The following is an 18,832-nucleotide window of genomic DNA, read 5'->3' on the forward strand; positions in this document are numbered from 1 at the left end:
TTCATTTAAACAAAACTTATTTAGCACCTGAGGCATATAAAGAGGCGATAAAAATTGTAGAGTCAGAGAAACTGGGGTTCAACTCTAGGTTTGCCAATTTACTAACAGTGTAATCCTGAGTATGTGATTTAGCCTCCCTATGGCTCTGTTTTCACCTCAAAAATATGTAAATAAGCACTCTATAAGCATTTAATAAATGGAAGCCATCAACCAAGTGGAAGCCATCAAACCTTGACCTCAAAGAACTTACAGTCTTAACTGTAAGTTCTAAGGGCAGTAATAAAAATGACAAGACTCTAAAAGGTTAAACATCATATAAGAGTCACAGATGAAAGGAACTCAGATAAAAAAACATGGTAGGGAGTGTCTGAGCTGATCCCTTACCATGGGAAAGGACCAAGAATGGGAGACAGGGAAAGTGAATTCTGGGCAGAAAGAATGCTGTGAATGCCCACATCGGTTTGTCCACCAGATTTCCCTTTATATGCCTCAAAGCACTTACATGGTATCTGTTCCTACAAGGGGCCACAGGTCAGGACAGAGCATAGAGAAGGGGAGCTCTCCAGTGACCGGGGTACGAATACCTGAAGTTGGCTCACACTGATTCTTTACCAGGAGAAGCACCACTCCCCAGAAGAATATTTGGAAATATGTCAGGTGATGATGTTGTCACAGGATGGGGGTTGGGGACAATGGCATAGACATTTACAATGTAGGGCTGGGGCAGTCACAGAGTCTAACTCAATGAAGAACTGCCCCATCCATCATGCCAATATCACTAGTTAAGCATTACTGGTACACTATTTGTTTTAGGAATATCCTTTCTTCATGCAATGATATTCCAAATAATACATATCTATGCCACTTCTTTCTACACTGTCAGTGCTACCAAATGGACACTTCGCATGATCTTTCCAGACTCAGGTTGTCAATAAATTTAACTGGATCATAAAATTTATTTTTTTTCACTGGACACTTCCAGTAGCTCAAATAAGACAGGTCTGCATAAATAAACATACCAACTGGATAAGAGTTCTCTAATATTCTAGGGAACTGTACCCATACCACTTTGAAGATACACTGGGGGGGAAAAGAATGCACATAAAACAAATCATATTCGTGAGCTCACCCGCATACCCCACCAAATCTTAATCTTTGAGGGAGCCCAGGAATCTGCATTCTTGTAAACATATGAGATAATTCTTACACAAAGTCTCAAGCACTATGAGATCACTGGAATCATTAATGACACTGCTGCTTTTTATTTCCAAAAATCTCAGTCAAGTTGGCTTTCTAGACCCCTACTCAGTTGCCCAAAGACACCCATTGCACATTTCGCTTTCACCCCAGGACCACAGAGAAATACAATTACTTTGAAGCAAGTAAAATGTTTAAATATGACAACATAACTAATGTAACATTGCGTTTCAGCTGTACATTCATACATACATAAATAAATATGACAACATAAATCACTGTAGACTTTAAAATCATGCCTGTGCTCTGGATATGTTGCATAACTCATTACAACCTATAAAAGCTGTTTTTCAGACCTAACTAAAGGATGACAGAAGCAGTAACTGACTCACTTTTTATTATTAAAACTGTTTCCATCCCTTTATAAGCTTGCTCTACTCAGGGCCTGCTGAGCCAAGACTGCCTCATACTGCATCTCATTAGAAGAGGTGTGAAGTGCTAAGACAATCAGCAGATGCCCAGTGGTCCTGAAAGATTTAATTCTCCACACAAGAGGACTGAGTCTGTGATATACAGGTTTAGGAATGAGTTCTAATATGCAAAAAAAAGGCAGCAAAGGTACTCACTCACAGGGGATCTGACCTACAATCCCAATAGGTCCTGTTCCTTAGCTATCTGCACGATTCAACCTTCTGTACAATGTGGCTTTGCATAATTAAGTTACTACAAATCAAGGCATTCTCATTCCAAAGGTCTAGGAAACATTTAAGGGAGCTCTTATTTCTTAAACTCAGCAGTCTGCTGCTGATAAATCACAAGTCTACTTTTATGAAATTAAAGCAAATCCCCTCCTCTCAAGACATTTAGTTTGAAAGGAAGATATATTCTCTGAGGGCTAAGACATCAATTCTCATCTCCAAAAAGAATCATTTGTTTTTGTTAAAGCTGATCAAAATCTAACATCTGATTATAATTTATTCCATTTAAAGTCCTTGGTTGTTAACATGAATTCGTTTTTCATCAGTAGGCAGAACCCACCTTTAAATGTGGTTTTCATCTCAAACAATGCTTGAAGAGTAATTTTAAGGTAATAGTCTTTGGCCCAGGATAAAAGTGTAACAGATACTATTACCTCAATTTCCTTTCATAAAATATGTGTGTATATTTATGATGCAAACACAGTGATCATATTCTAAGCCATAGCTTTATTCTTATTCCCAGAATTTTAGCTCTGGTTAAAGAATTACATTCTATCTCAATTAAAATAAATAGGCTATAACAGCATAGTGGGCCTGTATGTATTCATTTTCTTAAACAATTCTATCTTCTCAGCTGCTTTTTTGTACTTCATTTACTTTGGAAGTTTAAACTCATTTTAAGTTCAAGAAACTGAAGTGTCTTAGACCTAAGTTATTCACCACTCTCAAAATACTTAAGTCTTTCTAAAAAGGTAATGACAGTTGGCGATGCTCTATCAAGGTTCTGAATGTGCAGGCTTGAGGCACCTATCCTGAAATATACAATGTGAAAATCCTCTAGAATATCCTTCTAATTTTGCTAAACAGGTTTAGGTTAATTTCAGAAAGGTTTGAAGAAAAACTCCTGCTCTTTAATGGGTCAGATACAATATGTGAATCCATCCTTTTTAAAATGATGTATTCTGGGGATCCCTGGATGGCTCACCAGTTTAGTGCCTGTCTTCGGCCCAGGGCATGGTCCTGGCGACCCAGGATCAAGTCCCGCATCGGGCTCCATGCATGGAGCCTGCTTCTCTCTCTGCCTGTGTCCCTGCTTTTCTCTCTCTCTCTCTCTCTCTCTCTCTGTCTCTGTCTCTCATGAATAAATAAATAAAATCTTAAAAAAAAATAAAATGACATATTCTTTCAGAGAATATAAAGATTTTTATCTCAGCTAAAGGTTTTATATAATTAACATAATTATACTATAATTACTCTGAAAATCAGTAATACCATAAGTACCAATAAGAATGTTGTTACTATACAGTGGTGGAGGTGTAAATTCATGCACACATTTTAAAAAATAATTTGGTTTATATAAAGAGTAGCTATCATTTCCATGTACTTCCCAATAATTCTATTTCTAGGAGACGGTCCCAAGAATATAGTCCAAAATATAGGTGGAAAAACTACTGGCACAAACATGTTCATTTTCATATTCATTCTCATAATATTTACAATACTTAAAAACATGGAAAAAGCAGTATGAGAATCAAAAGAATTTAAATATAGAGACTTATTCAAACATTTCAAGGTTATTTTAAAAGTTAGGTTTGCTGATTTGCAAAAGCTTTGATGTGGTATAAAAAATGATTATGATAAACTGTGCAGTTAAAAGAAAGAAGTAGGTCATAAAATTCTATGTGTGATATGATTTTAAGTATTATCCTTAAATACAACTAAATAAAACTAGGGACATTCATCAAAAGGCCAAAATGTATATATAGTAGGAAGGAGTATTATTAGATTTTATCTTATATTATCTTTATTTCCCAAATTTTCTTGGGGCATGGCCATAATACTCTGAAAATGAGCCCCCAAAAGTGTAGACACATACATATGTAAAAGTAAAGAGCACTTAAGAATTTTTACTCTAAGCCAAATCATTTCTTAAAGCATCTATTTGGGAGAAAATACTCTATGAATCTATGTTTACTCATATATCTAAGTAAACTCAGTAAGTTCTGATTTCCAAAGGGTATTTTAAGATTAACAAAGTCAAAATGAATGTACAAAAAAAAAAAAAAAAAAATGAATGTACAAAATAACACTTCTTGCCTAAATTCTTCAATTATCTATCCAAGCTAGAATGCTTGCCTTCTTGTAGGTCCTGCCAAGCTTCTCCCACTATGCTATCTGACAGGCAGCCTCTATCCTCATTCCCTGGCCCTGAATCCACACAAACTTTCCCTGTGTACAATGCAGTCAGCTTAACTGTACCTACTCAGTGGTTATAAACAGAACACCACAGCTGCGGGGGGAGGGGGAACTTCCAAATAAGCACCTTTTACAAGCACAATCACAAGCCAACAAAAATGATTTTGAAAAATGGGGTGCTATGTTACATGCTTGTTATAACAGCAAGGGCTGGGAGTCAACTACTCAAAGTAAGTGCTGCTACGTGAACCATGAAAAATCCCCCTCACATACATATGCAGAGAAGAGTACAAAGGGAACAGCAAAAAGTTCACTGCCAGCAATTAGGAAAGAATAACTTGAACTTTACGGATGCACCTTAAAGCAATTCTTGAGCAATCTTTGCACAAATAACTTCAAAAATGTAATAAACCACAAAATACAGTGCAGTGCAGTATTCTCTCCCATTCCTCTAATATTAGATCTTGTGACAGACAACCTAAATTGCACTGGTTAGAACAAGAGTGTTATTTCGTGACTGCAGGTTATGATGAAATATTCCCGTAAGAAAAAAAAAAATATCCCTACTCCGTCACCCTCCTGTCCCAGAAATGGGTAGAAACCGGTCTCATTTTTTTTTAAGATTTTATTTATTTATTCATGAGAGAGAGGGGGGGGTGGGGCAGAGACACAGGCAGAGGGAGAAGCAGGCTCCATGCAGGGAGCCTGATGTGGGACTTGATCCCAGGACTCCAGGATCGTGCCGTGGGCCAAAGGCAGGGGCTAAACCGCTGAGCCACCCAGGGATTCCCCTGGTCTCAATTTTTAAACGGAAATGCTACTCCTCAAATAAGCAATCAACAAGGATCTGATACTGTGTCCAACCCTTTTCCAAATGGGAATGAGGGAAAGAGAAAGGAAAGGACAAGTAACTACAAAAAATTCAGGGGCACTTGGGTGGCTCAGTCGTTTAAGCGTCCAACTCTTGATTTCAGCTCAGGTCTAGATCTCAGGGTGGTGAGTTCAAGCCCTGTGTCAGGCTCCACACTAAGCATGGAGCCTGCTTAAGATTCTCTCTCTCTCTCCCTCTGTCCTCCACCCAATCTCTTGCTCTTCTCTAAAAGAAAAAAAGAAAAGAAAATTCAGAAGGTTTTTTTTTTTAATTATTTGAAGGACTTACAGTTAAGAAGAAAATCAACATCATGGTGGACTATTCTCTAAAGGTATTAACTCAGAATCTGTCTCCAAATTCTCCACATCCCCTCCTCCCACAACAGGAAAAAAGAAAAACTGACAAGGGCAAAGAATATTATCCCAATTTCAACTGAAACTAATATTCAGCCACACATGTAATATTGCATGCATTTACCATCACAACACCTAAGAAGGACTATATCCAGACAAGAGCAATGAATATAATGAGATATTTATTAGAGGGTATTTTTCCTTTAGCAAAATTTTCTGTGAAAAATTTCATTCTAGGAAAGAGAAGTTGAAGACATTATAAAATCACACTTAAAATTATAAAGGGTATGAAGAGAGTGCAAAGGACTGTCATATTCTGGGAAATATATTCTAGAAAAATAATATCACCCCACACTGAGAAACATTATTAACCTTTACTTTATATGTGGTACGTAAACCTATGAAACTCAGAGGCAGAGGCGCTAGAAATAGAACTGAGCTCAAGAAGATTTCAGACCAATTCATTCACTCCACGATCCACAGAGGCAGTGTGTTAGGAAAAAGTGGCAACCTATGGGGTCCAAGAGCACCCACCTAAATTGCTGAGAACATAGCAGTCTTTCTAAAACAACTTCTGAAGCCTAATATTCAGAGCACCTGAGAAAGAGTTTTCCTGCACGTCTTATAACTTTCCCACCAGTGAAGCCACACCCCATACTTTTCACTATGCACCTGGTAAAATGAACCTGTTTTTCAGTGGCAACCAAGAGAAGATGCCCCAAGTCATGGCCACACTGGACTGGGTCCTTCATAGCAATTCTTATCGTACAACCGAACAGCACGAAGCAATGTGAAAGAGCGTATGTGTGTGTGTGGCACCTTCAGAGTACAGGATAGGAAGCAAATGAGGAGCCAAAAAAATGCAAAGCCATGTGTGATGGTGAAGGGATATTTACCCAAACTGAGGAGTATCTGTTTAAATCTTCTAGGAAAGGAACAAATGCCCTAGTAGAAGGGCCAAGTAGTCAGAAAAGGCAAGCCCGTTTTATATTTTTTTAATAAATTAATTTTTATTGGTGCTCAATTTACCAACATACAGAATAACACCCAGTGCTCATCCCGTCAAGTGTCCCCCTCAGTGCCCGTCACCCATTCACCCCCACCCCCCGCCCTCCTCCCCTTCCACCACCCCTAGTTCATTTCCCAGAGTTAGGAGTCTTTATGTTCTGTCTCCCTTCCTGATATTTCCCACACATTTCTTCTCCCTTCCTTGATATTCCCTTTCACTATTATTTATATTCCCCAAATGAATGAGAACATACACTGTTTGTCCTTCTCCGATTGACTTACTGCACTCAGCATAATACCCTCCAGTTCCATCCACCTTGAAGCAAATGGTGGGTGTTTGTCGTTTCTAATGGCTGAGTAATATTCCATTGTATACATAAACCACATCTTCTTTATCCATTCATCTTTCGATGGACACCGAGGCTCCTTCCACAGTTTGGCTATTGTGGCCATTGCTGCTAGAAACATCGGGGTGCAGGTGTCCCGACGTTTCATTGCATCTGAATCTTTGGGGTAAATCCCCAACAGTGGCAAGCCCGTTTTAAATGAGAGCGAGCATCTGTGGTCAAAGATCAGTTTCTCTAAAGCAAAAATACTTCCCACTCATTCCTAAACGAGGACATATGGTTATTCTGCCCTTCTGCAACATCTTCTTTTATTTTTGTGGATCATTTGCCAGGCAGCTGTCTTTTTTTTTTAATAGATAAAGAACCTCTAAGATGACAACAAGGGATTGAGAACAATGGAAAATAATCCTAAAAGGTCAGATAAGTGGAATCACTTTTACTAGAGAAACCTGGAGTACTTTTGGCTAAGCTGTGGGGTTTTACAGTGAAAGACTTTTTTAAAATTCTATTATAATTCCCAAACTTCTTGCTTTCAAAGAAGAGAGAAGCGCACTCACTTCCCAAAGCATCCATCTTTACAAGAAATTCAAGTACTGTACTTCCTCAATGCATACTCCATTTCTTGGCATAACTGTAACTGAAAACACCAAAATTCTTTAAGCAGAAATTTTAAGAAATGCTCTAAAACAGGGAAAGATTTGTTTTTAATAGACTTCCTTATAATGAGTCATTTCATAGATAGAGACCTTTAGGATGATAGCCAGAACCAAAAGACATTTCTTAGCACAAGCAGGCCATTTACATGCCATCCAGTTAGAGATGTCACAGTCCTGCTTCCAGCCAAGGCCAGACTGATCATCACTAGGGCAAGAGATCAGCATTTCATGCTTAGTCAGTAGCTCTGCTGGTTTTGGAAATTCTGTGAATCCATAAAAGATGGATTTCTCCTTGGTTTAAAAAAAAAAAAAAAAAAAAGCCCGAATCCTCTAAGACATGTTTTCTGCTCTATACTCAATTCTCTGACCATAAAGTTAATAGGAACAGAATAACATATCATCCATAATCCCATGGACTGATGGCTGCCTATTGTTAATTCCATATGAATAAAGAGACCTTTAGGTTTTCTGGAAATAATTACAAATGGGTGGATGGGAACAAAAGCTGTATATGATGTAGTAACTAGTATTTATTCTGTTAGCTGAACTGAGCAAAGTGACTTAACTTCTCTGTCCCTCATTTTCCTTTTTTTGTGAAATGAGTGTAAAAATAGTTCTTGCCCATGTTTTTTATTGGATTCCCCCAAAGGTTGACTCTGTAATAGGTTCCAGAGTAAAAATAATTTATTTGGAAGTTGATCCCAAGGGTTGCTGCTAGGGAAAGACAGCAAAGAGGAAAAGTTTGTACAGATGTCTGAGTGGGATCCCTTTGTGTGATCCCTCAGAGACCATGGAGAGATCTTCAGAGCTGCCCCCTGGAGGGGCTCAGAGGCGGGTATTCATCCAATTCCAATGCATCACTGTTTGTGGGTAGCATCCACTGTGAGGGAGAGCCTTGGCCACAGATACTCTTGGACAGGAGTCATGGGGGCTAGGGGTGTAACACATAAACTTGTAGCACTGAGAGTCCAGCTTCCCAGAAAACCCTCAGTCCCAAGCAAACCAGGAAAATTGGTCATCCTATCCAGTGCTTATCAGAGTAATTATTTTGTACATTGAAATGAGGGGCTCAGTTTAAAACGAAACCTTCCCCACTCCCTACTCCTAGACCAACCAGTATTGGAAGGTGCCACCACTGGTGTTGCCTTCTCTTCCCAGAGCCTGTAACTTAATGTTTTGTACTTCACTGAATTGTGATGGTTAGAAACTTCGTGTATAGTTTATGGAAATCATCCAATTAAACATATTGCTTAAAATGGTGTTGCCGTGACGTCCGAGACAAGCCTGGGCCACCTTAGGAATCCTCTCTGCTTCAGTTGCTTGCTTCTGAGTGTGGCATCCTTTGAAGCCCCAGATCAGATGGGGAAGGCATTGGACATACAGAGCAGTCATTCAATGTCCTGACCTCCTGCAGTGTTTGGCATGCGCTCTCCCTTCTGAATGACCATTCCGTGTGGCATGAGGCTCTGAGCCACCCAAACCTGTTAACTTTCCAAAGAGCTAGCCATCTTCCATCCAGTATCATTGTGTCCTAGCCTGTCTGCATTCGTTAGTGGTCATATTCTGTACCTGCAATAAATTTGTATACCCTAACAAAAAAAGGGGGGGTGGCAAGGGGTGCAGTCAGTGCCAGCTTCTGCTCTGCCACTTGATGTTGTGAGGATCAGATGAGCCCTTGCAGAGCACTTAGCCTGGTATGGATGTTAGCTCTTCTGGTATATTGCAAGCAACTTAAGAATCATGGGATCTGCTCTTAACCCACAGGAAACACACAGTGCCTTATTCCACACTATGCTGGACAGGTATCATGCCCTCTGGAGCCTGGGTCCACTGGAGGATTCAGCTACCCAGCCCCGCCTGCTTAAATAGCTCCAGAATGCCACAAATTACAGCTTCAGATAAAACAAATGCCTTTCTTACCTGCTCTTTCACTGACACAGAGCAGAGACTCTCAGCTTGAAATTTCAAGTCAGATATAAGAAAACTGAAGATGCTAAAACCAGGAGAAATGGATTTCCTAGTCAACCTCCACATCACCAACAGTCCCTTCCCTCTCCTGCAAAAGGAAGTGATTGATGCACAAGAGGACCCTAAACCATTGAGGCTACAAGTAAACTCATGTCTCCTGGGACCCTTGGCTCCCACCAGCTGTGTCAAGAGCCAGCTGCATCTATTCCCACATACATCTGTTAAATTATCCCCCAAAATATGAATGTTTCTCATCAGCCCCTCGTATTCAGAAAAGGCTTTGGCTCTATAACAGAAATAGCAAATATATATTTGTATTTCAAAGGTATAACAAAATATCTATAGTATTTGTTTGACTCCCCAGTTTATCCTAGTTTATTTGGTTTCAATCACATTAGAAAAGTACTTTACATAACCATTTCCGCAGTGCATATGGGATAGCTGGTATGTCTGTTCTAAGATATCTTCTCAAACAATCTATGTGAGACCCTTTCTGAAGATGGCAGAGAAAACACCAAACCCTAGGTCCCTTCCTGACTAGTTATTAATGAATTGGAAAGAACTACTTTCCATGATACACAGAAAATACAAGCCATCCTATCAATTACTGCTAACCTTAAACACACCTCCAGATTACTCAAAAGCCAGGAGCTTAATGAGGATCTGGCTCTTGGTCAGCATGAACTAGTGCTTCTTAGCCACCTAAATTCATTTATATTAGTCTGACAGTTTACCCTACAAAATAACATTTCCATACACTATAACCTTGAATCAGAACCATACCAAAAATGTTTATGACACACAGGAGTAAAACTGGCAAGTGAAAGTTCAAAACCCACAAGGCAGTAAGGAATAATAAATGAACTGCCATCTCTTTCCACTAACTTCACGATATAAGCTTTAAGCAAAACCATAAGCTAATACAAATAAATTGCTAACAAATAGTCTTTTTCATAAGAATTTCAATTTATTTTTGACCTTTACTCAAATTTTTATGAAAATTCCTACATTAGAAAATATGTACCTGTGTATTACTGACTTGAAATTTTGAAAATGAAAACTATTTTTCTTTTTCCTGAAGCTCCTGGGCGCTAGGCTCATGAAACTTTACAACTGGATAGCTGTAATGCACATTTCCTATATTGCTGAGAAAATTCAATTCTGTTCAATAAGGAAATTCTGCTCAATAACAAAGGAAAACAAATGAATAGATGAAACTCATCAGGTGTGTTTAACATAGATAAGTAATGAGATGTGACAGATAAAGCGTGAACCCAGAAAGGCATGAAAGAACCAAAAGGCACATAAAATTCATGAGGCACTAAATATACAAGAGGCACCTAATATTCATAAGGCAATAAATATGCATGGGACACCTGTAACTAAATATTCATGATTCACAAATTATACATGAGCCATGTGGCAATCAATATTCATGAGGTCTTAATTAGGCCACCCGGGGTAATATCCACTCTTTTCCTCTGCATAAACACACAAATAAAACCCATAGCTGTCGAGAGACTAACTGGCAGACCCCTGCGACTCTCCCAGAGAGAACAAGTGGGCAAACCAGACCAGAGAAGACCCTGTTTGCTAGTTAATGATAGTGGCTGATGCCTAACTCCTGAGGTCACCTCAATTCAGCAAGCTCATTGATTTATACACATACACCCACACAAATATATGTATATCCAAATGATATACAATGTTTATATGCTTATTGTTGTACATGTGCTTGCATGTGTGTACACAGAGTGTGGTGCATGTTATAGCACACGTGCATTGTATGTGTGTGCTTAGACCTACTGTACACCATATGAGGATAAGACCTATGCAGATCTTATTGGCATTGTATTCTGGGCACTTAACAATAGTACCTGACACAAAGAAAGGACTTAGCAAATATTTACAGTATTAACTGCTTGTCAATAAGGGGTCACTAAGAACATTCAACTGCCAGATGGGAACTGGATCTTTATTTTTTACCCATCTATCCTCCAATCTATGATAATATCTGAAATGTAGCAGACATACAGTACACATTAAATGGATGTATGGATGAATGGATGGATGAATATAAATGAAGGATCAACTAAGTAGCATTCTATTTTTTCTAGTTATAATGGATTTATAATCCTCAGAGAAAACTGCATATGTCAACCTTTTTACTACTAGCATGTAGAAACTATCATTATCAAGTTGTACAAAAATTTAATAAGGGGAGGATATCTATTAAATGATAAAGTTTAACTAGAAGAAAACAAGCAAAATTAGTATTAGCAATACTGTGTATTTTGTGTGTAGCTTATCAATCCCTACCTTTCAGAATAAAAGTTGTGTGTTTATTAATATGCAGTAACAACCCATCTTAACCACTTCTCTGAAAGTACATCATTATCTGTCACATTGGAGAATAATACCTACACTATCTAGAGTTTTCGTAATTAAATGAATTAATGAGTTAATTACTGAGAAAAATTAATCATAGCTGATTTTTTTTTAATTTATTTTTAAAATGGCCAAAAAAAAAAAAATTGTGTCTTCATCCTGGATAGGAACAGACCATACAGACTATCTAATCCTTACTTGTCAATGAAAAACACTCTTCAAAACCAAAGGAAGTCTGTGGCCATACCACCCTGAACGCACCCAATCTCGTCTGATCTCGGAAGCTAAGCAGGGCCTGGCCTGGTTAGTACTCGGATGGGAGATCGCCTGGGAATACCGGGTGCTGTAGGCTTTTGGACAGCCCGGGTGGCTCAGTGGTTTAGCGCCATTTCAGCCCAGGGAGTGATCCTGGAGACCCAGGATTGAGTCCCATGTCAGGATCCCTGCATGGAGCCTGCTTCTCCCTCTGCCTGTGTCTGTGCCTCTCTCTCTGTGTCTCTCATGAATAAGTAAATAAAATTTAAAAAAATAAAAATAACAAAACTATAGGAAAAAATAGCAATACTACAATGTTATCACCATTACTCCAGTTTTTTAAATATCACAAATTACTGACCTGGGGCACACAGCATTAAGTTAACCAAATCCCACTTTCATACTCTACCTCTGTAACTTCCCATTACCATTTCCTAAGTACAACTGTAAATTGAAGATCTAAAAAGAAAGAAATTAATACCTATCAGGTGAGGCTGCACAATGACTAGTTTTATTTATTCTAATTTTTATTAATGAAGAACAAAAACACAATCATTAATAAGTTTATAGCCTATTTTGTTAGCCTTTGTCAAACTATTCTGTGCTCGTTTATTTAAAAAAAAAAAAGTTTTATACCCACTTTGTTAGTCACCATACTAAGACTGAAGCAGCCTAGCTAACAATCCAATTTGCCCAGGAGTTTCCCAGTTTTAGCACTTAACGTTCCACGTCCTCAGAATCTCCCCACTCCTAAATAAACTGGGAACAGCTGGTCATCCTACACTGAGAAATAAAGAGGGAACGGCTGGGTGGCTCAGCGACTGATTGTCTGCCTTCAGTTCAGGGTGTAATCCTGAGATCTGGGATCAAGTCCCGCAAGGAGCCTGCTTCTCCCTCTGCCTATGTCTCTGCCTCTCTCTCTGTGTCTCTCATGAATAAATAAAATAAAATCTTTAAAAGAAAAAAAGAAATGAAGAGGGAAAAATAAGTAGGTATGGTCCTTATATTCATGAACTTACTGCCCAACAATGGAAAAAATTAATTAGCAATCACAAAGAGAAATCATAGAATAGCATCCCAGCAATGATCCTCATATCCTAGAATTTTGACTACAGCCCAGAGCTAAGCACACCACAATCCATGTTCATAGAGTAAGCCAAGGAGCACAGGTATGGGGGAGCCATCTCCTCCTGGAGTTATTAAGAAATATCAGCCTGGCCCTAAGTCCACCACCTATTATCCAACCCAAACTCTAGTCAATAAAAAATGGGACTGACACAGAGGATGGACATCTTTTGAGAAGAATAGAATTCATGGGGGAAGATGTTATCTCTTCCTCTTCCTGCTTTGAAGACAGAAAAGGTAAAATGAATAGGACTGACTCTTAAATACTGAAATGGAAAAAGTTATAAAATTCGGTTGACTTATCATTAAGGAATATGGTATATCCTGCTTTTTTGCAACGGGTTTGCCGCCAGAACACAGATGTCATGAAAACCACTGCTAAACCTAAACAAAAATGGGAAAGGAAAAGACTCACCTCAACATCGTCATCATTGGACACATAGACTCAGGCAAGTCCACCACTACTGGCCATCTGATCTACAAATGTGGTGGGATCGACAAAAGAACTATCGAACAATTTGAGAAGGAGGCTGCTGAGATGGGAAAAAGGCTCCTTCAAGTATGCCTGGGTCTTGGATAAACTGAAAGCTGAACGTGAACGTGGTATCACCGTTGATATCTCCCTGTGGAAATTCGAGACCAGCAAGTATTATGTGACCATCATTGATGCCCCAGGACACAAAGACTTTATCAAAAACATGATTAAAGGCACATCTTAGGCTGACCGTGCTGTCCTGATTGTTGCCACTAGTGTTGGTGAATTTGAAGCAGGTATCTCCAAGAATGGGCAGACCCGGGAGCATGCCCTTCTGGCTTACACACTGGGTGTAAAACAACTAATTGTTGGTGTTAACAAAATGGATTCCACTGAACCACCCTGCTGCCAGAAGAGATACAAGGAAATCGTTAAGGAAGTCAGCACCTACATTAAGAAAATTGGCTACAACCCCAAACACAGTAGCATTTGTGCCAATTTCCGGTTGAATGGTGACAACATGCTGGAGCCAGTTGCTAACATGCCTTGGTTCAATGGATGGAAAATCACCCATAAAGATGGGAATGCCAGTGGAACCACACTGCTTGAAGCTCTGGATCACATTCTGCCACCAACTCGTCCAACTGATAAGCCCTTGCGTCTGCCTCTCCAGGACGTCTACAAAATTGGTGGTATTGGTACTGTCCCAGTGGGTCGAGTGGAGACTGGTGTTCTTAAGCCTGGCATGGTAGTCACCTTTGCTCCAGTCACTGTTACAACTGAAGTAAAGTCTGTTGAAATGCACCATGAAGCTTTGAGTGAGGCTCTTCCTGGGGACAATGTGGGCTTCAATGTCAAGAACGTATCTGTCAAAGATGTTCATCGTGGCAACGTGGCTGGTGACAGCAAAAATGACCCATCAATGGAAGCAGCTGGCTTCACGGCTCAGGTGATTATCCTGAACCATCCAGGCCAAATCAGTGCTGAATATGCACCTGTGCTGGATTGTCACACAGCTCACATTGCTTGCAAGTTTGCTGAGCTGAAGGAGAAGATAGATCGTCGTTCCGGAAAAAAAGCTGGAAGATGGTCCCAAGTTCTTGAAATCTGGGGATGCTGCCATTGTTGATATGGTTCCTGGCAAGCAAACCTATGTGTGTTGAGAGCTTCTCTGACTATCCTCCTCTGGGCCGTTTTGCTGTTTGTAACATGAGACAGACAGTTGCCATCGGTGTCCTCAAAGCAGTGGACAAGAAGGCAGCTGGAGCTGGAAAAGTCATCAAGTCTGCCCAGAAAGTTCAGAAGGCTAAATGAGTATTATCCCCCAACACCTGCCACCCCAGTCTTAATCAGTGGTGGAAGAACGGTCTCAGAACTGTTTGTGTCAATTGGCCATTTAACAGTAAAAGACTGGTTAATGATAACAATGCATCATAGAACCTTCAGAAGGAAAGAAGAATGTTTTGTGGACCATTTGGGGTTTTTGTGTGTGTGTGTGTGTGTGTGTGTGGCAGTTTTAAGTTATTAGTTTTTAAAATCAGTTCTTTTTAATGGAAACAACTTGACCAAAAAATCTGTCACAGAATTTTGAGACCCATTAAAAATGAGAAAAAAAAAGAATATGGTATATCCCAAGTCACAGAAAAGGGCACTTCAACATAGCCCAATAAAGAACAATTACTGAAAAAGCTCGTGTGTGTGAGCACATGTGTATGGTTATGAATAGGAAAGTTTCACCTTCACATTCAGAGCAGAGGTGCTCAGCTGCTCCATAAAACCATTATCAACTGGGGTCCTTTTGCAGGCCAACTAGCAAAAGGAAGGTCTCTCTGAAGAAGTGTATTGATCAAAACATGAAGAATGAATATAAGTACAGACAGCAAAGGGTGGGGAAATGAGAGGACTCCTTGGCAGAAGGGAGAGCCCATACAAAGCCCCTGAAACAGCATGGCAAATAGAAGAAAGGCAAAGATAAGCTATAAGGGGTAGAACCCTGAGGCCCCACCAGGGATTTTTTTTTTTTATCCATAAGCTTTTAGGAAAAGAAGTGACACTAGTGTATGTGCATTTTTAAAAGATCATTGTAGCTAATGTATGGAAAACAACTGAAGGAGGTTAAAAGAACATATGTTGTGCACCTTTTTAAAAAAATCACATTGTACCACCTAAATAAATACAATTTTTATGTCTGAATAATACTGCAGTAAAGCTAAAAAAAAAAAAAAAAAAAAAAAGAATATCCTAGGAGACCAATTAGGAAGTTCCTATGGCCCCCATATCCTAATCCCTGAGACCCTTCAGTATGTTAGGTTACACGGTGAGGGAAAATAAGCCTGGCAAATGAAATTAAGATTCCTAACAGCTAACCTTAAAATAAAGTGATTATTCTAGATTCTTGAGTGGCTCCAATATCATCACAAGTGTCCTTAAAGATGGAAGAGTCAGAGAAATATTTCAAGAGGCTTAACTGATGGCTTTAAAGATGGAAGAAGAGTCCACAAGTCAAGAAATAGCAGGTGCACTCTAGAAGCTAGAAAGCAAGTAAATGGATTCTCCCCTAAGCTCTTAGAAGGAACACAGCCCTGCCCACACCCTGATTTTAGCTCACTGAGATCCCTTGGGACTTCTGACCTCCAAAATTGTAAGATAATAAATTTGTGTTGTTTTAAGCCTCTTTGTGGTGATTTATTACCACAGGAAACAAATACAAGTGGCCTTTGAGATATCTAAGTGGATGGCAATTGAGTAGGAATATAGAACATCATCTAAGACAGGGAATATAAACTGGAAAGAAAGGGGCCCCAGAGGTTGGCAATCAAATCTATTGCCTTGGCAGTCAAAAATATTTTTATGTTTTTGCAGTGAAATACCATTTTGCATTTATCAGGTTAACAGAGGTCACAAAGTCAGACTCTGTGGTCCTAGTGAGAATGTAGAAAACTAGGCAATCTCTGTCCTTTCTGTAACATAAAATGAAGAGTTTATGGACAGCAATTTTGTAATATTTGAAATCAATATGCATATAGCCTAAATAGATTGAAAACAGAAATGTCCACTAATAGAGCATTACCCAAATAATACTAGTCTACCCATCCAGACCCTGAAAACAATAAGTACACTTCAAGATATTAGGTGAAAAATAAAAAGCTAGGTCAAATGTGTAAAGAACACTATATTTTTTGTCTGCAAATAAAACAGGTTATACAAACATTTGTTTATATATGCACAGATGACTTCTGGGAGAAATATCACATAAACCAGGTAAGAGTAGTTACCTCAAAAGGGGCAGGGGAGTAATTTAATGATTAAAGGAATGTAAGTAAAACAGTTATAATTTTTAATGTATATATTTTTTGTCTTTTGAAATCTGGCATATGTATATACTACACATTCAAAGCAAATAGATACACTTTTTCATTTCTTCCAAATGGTGTGGGAGGAGCCCTCAGCACTTTTCCCTCCTTTTTTGCTTCTAAATACAGTATGGTCAACAGCCAAAATCCATCATTTGATGTCAAAACCTGAATATTTCCACCTCATATCCATTTGCTTCTCCCTCCCAAAATGGAACCAAATATCTGCTTGTGTTTGTTTGTTTTTACTTTTTTTCTTTTTTAAGAACCACAAAATAGGCACATGAAAAGTTGAAATGCCCTCTTTGAAAAACTTGGGAGTATTTTTATTATATTCTTTCAAAGACCGTATCCATCTACATCTGTGGATTAAGAAAAATAAAACACTTAAAAACAGTTCTAAGCACGTATATGTATGGTTATAAAGATGTTGATCATGATTAACTTAATATCATAATAAACTAATAAATATTTTAAATATAAATGTTATCATTACCACTTAATTTTGGGGGGCTCTTTAGTAGTATTTAGAAAAGCACTATTAAAAATAGTTCACTTAACACTTAAAAAGATGCTCCAACACATAAACCTCCACAATTAGGCTACATTATCTGAGACTTCATACCATTCTTATAACAAGACTAAACAGAGATTCTTATTAGTTCCTTAATTGAGTATATAGACAGTAGAAAGATTTTTACTGCTTTCAAAACCCCAGGAAATAAAGCTGCCATTTAGAGGAAAACAAGTCTTAGATATTTCTAGCAACCATTTGCATATAAGTACCTTCAAAATTTGAAAATCACCTCTCTCTTCCTGATTAAAACTTTTCCTAAAATCTTACAGTTGTCGCATAAACTTTTCTGTCCTTCAGTCCCATCAGTAAGACATTGTAAACAGACTTATCTAACACAAAATTCCTCTGATACTTTCTACTACTAGCTCTGTTATACACTGAGTTTCATTTCTCTTGTTTGTACTCCATTGGTAACTGAGGTTTTCAAATTTCATGGAAATGTTGCTTGATATTGGGAAGGGGAAGCTGGTGGCAAGAAGAGACCAAAACTGCAAAGCGTAAGACAAAGGGAAAAATAAAGTCACTTCTCACACAGCCATGCAACTAAACTGGTTCCATGGAGTGCTCACAGTGACTAATAGTGTATACATCCTATTATTCAAAATAACGGCTAATCCAAAAAGCTGTTCTTTTATACTTTGGAAAACATCCAGGGCTTTCTTTGCCCTGTAGATTTGCCTTTCTAAGCATATCTTCTGTGAGCTAAATTAGCCTGATTCCCTCTGAAAACACAACTCAACCAACTGGGCAGAGTCAGCCAAAAGCCAACTCGAGAAGGAAGAAGGGGCAGTTCTTTACACTTCACAACTGGCTCAGAAGATGAGAAGAAAAAAAATCCCATTACCTCAAAAATTAGAAGGATTAAAATGAGCACTCCCCAGCCTCTTTCCTGAAAGAAGGGAGATAATAACCGGGTAGTGATAAGATGACAGCCAGCAAGAGCCTTGAACTTCTCTGTCCAGGGATAAACTGTACAATTAGAAAACACCATTCCACACCAGGCCAGACTCTACAATATGACCATTTACATGTTTAGTAAGGTTATGACCTTAGTGTTCAGGAGCTTGCCACCAATGCACAAACTACTTCTTTAGTAAAGAAAATTCATTTACTTTGGCTGCAAGACCACCTCAGCACTAGCAGGAACTGAAGAGCAAGCAGCATAACCTGAGAAAAAAGACAAAGTGCCTTTTCCCCAGGATGGGATGGACCATTCCCGTGCAGACACCCACTGAGCTTTGGTTTCAAACAAGCTGTAAGTAAAGTCCTGATAAGGCCAGAGGCCAGACTGAGCCAGGGCAGCAGGGTGAAAGTGTGAACTCTCCAGGAATTAAGATCTTAGGGGGATCCTTGGGTGGCACAGCG

General features: G+C 38.9%; 1 protein-coding gene and 1 non-coding gene across 5 annotated transcripts in view; one reads left to right on the forward strand and one right to left on the reverse strand.

Annotated features, from left to right (window-relative positions):
- BICC1 (BicC family RNA binding protein 1) overlaps positions 1-18,832 on the reverse strand; it is a 270,715-nt gene that overhangs the window by 191,690 nt on the left and 60,193 nt on the right. The window lies entirely within an intron of this gene.
- LOC121488438 lies at positions 11,916-12,034 on the forward strand. Its single transcript, XR_005987067.1, has one exon. It is a non-coding gene; the product is annotated as a 5S ribosomal RNA (ribosomal RNA).

This window comes from Vulpes lagopus, chromosome 3, assembly GCF_018345385.1.
Source record: "Vulpes lagopus strain Blue_001 chromosome 3, ASM1834538v1, whole genome shotgun sequence".
Classification (NCBI taxonomy): domain Eukaryota; kingdom Metazoa; phylum Chordata; class Mammalia; order Carnivora; family Canidae; genus Vulpes; species Vulpes lagopus.